A 1,497-nucleotide genomic window follows, 5' to 3' on the forward strand; every position below is an offset into this window, starting at 1 on the left:
AGCCCCACATCAGGCTCTGTGCTGACGGCTCAGAACCTGGAACCTGCTTCAGATTCTGTGTCTCCCTCGCTCTCTGACCCTCCCCCACTTGTACTCTGTCTCTCTCTCTCTCTCACAAAAATAAACACTAAAAAAGAAAAAGAGTTGCATGCTCTTCCAACTGAGTCAGCCAGACGCCCCAAAACCAAAGTAACCCAGGTTGCTTTTCTGAGTAACCTACTGCAGGGTGTGGTCAGAGCAGTGCCGCTCAGTCCCTCGTCCATCCTTCCCTCTGTGTGGCTTGGGCAAGTCACCCGGCCTCTCTGGGCCTCCTCGTCTGCAAACGGGAGCCCTGGTATTACCATGAAATGACAATGGCCACTATTCACTGAGGGCCTTGCCGGTCTTCTGTGTGAGGCCGGCCCTGGTTCACTGTCCCTCGGGCATCAGCGTTACACGGTCAAGGTTACAGGGCAAAGGATGGCTTGGCCAGAGCTTTATTCAGAATTGGGAAAACAGAGACGCCTGGCTGGCTCAGTCAGTGGAGCAGGCGACTCTTGATCTCTGGGTTGTAAGTTCAAGCCCCGTGTTGGGTGTAGAGATGACTTAAAAAATAAAAATCTTATTAAGAAAAAAAAAGAATTGGGAAAATGAGCTCAGGAGACGCAGCCCAAAACTTAGCAGCCGCTTGGAGAAAGCTGAGCGAGGACATCAGGCCTTCATAGCCCAAGTGGCACAGTTAGTGAGGCCTGGGCGTGGGGTGGGAAACGCCAGTGGCGGGCCTGGCGTCCACGTGGTGGCTCTGAGGACAGGGCGGACTGCGTTGGCCCGCCAAGCCCCCATGGACTGGGGGGCACACGGAAATGGGGAGGGTTCCGTTAGACGGGCCTACTCAGGACACCGGTCAGCCAAGTCAGTGCCGCATCAATAAGAAACCGGAATCATTTTGTTTTTTAACCCATGGAAGGAGAGAGCAAAAGACAGGACCTTAGCTTGGCATCTCCGCAGGGTTCCAGAAGCCTCCGTGATGCCCCTCTCAGTTCTGCTTGTAAATGCTTTGCTCTTTAATGTGCGACAGTCCTTCCTCTGAGAAAACTACCTTGCTGGTGGCCTCATGTGGCTCTATTTTGGAATTGCATGAAGGACAGATGTGACACCAGACGCTGAAGCGTCCAGCAGTCTATGGCTGCATCTACCGAGTCTCCCTGGGTGCAGAGCACAGCCCGACACCTGACAGATGCCAACGGGGGCCTCCCTGCCGGCAGGAAGCTCAGAGACCTGCAGCGGAAGCAGAGCACAAAAGACTGATGATAAGAGAGGCCGCAGGGGTGGGGGTGCAGGAGGGGGGGGGGCACCAGGAGGCGGGTCGATCCAGCAGGGCCGAGAAGGGGGTGGAAGGATCTGGGGTGCGTCCAGCATGGGCAGTGTGCGCAGACTGATTTGATCAAGTGTCCAGGAGTAAATCTGATCAGCTGGTGTTGCCACAGTCCAAACAGCAGGAGACATTTCTTTGCTTTT

The 1,497-nt window shown here is 55.0% G+C and overlaps 1 protein-coding gene across 1 annotated transcript in view; it reads left to right on the plus strand.

Moving 5' to 3' along the window:
• Window positions 1-1,497, plus strand: part of TTLL1 (tubulin tyrosine ligase like 1) — a 30,268-nt gene that overhangs the window by 16,450 nt on the left and 12,321 nt on the right. The gene's annotated exons all lie outside the window — the stretch shown is intronic.

The sequence above is a fragment of the Suricata suricatta genome, chromosome 10, assembly GCF_006229205.1.
Source record: "Suricata suricatta isolate VVHF042 chromosome 10, meerkat_22Aug2017_6uvM2_HiC, whole genome shotgun sequence".
Classification (NCBI taxonomy): Eukaryota; Metazoa; Chordata; class Mammalia; order Carnivora; family Herpestidae; genus Suricata; species Suricata suricatta.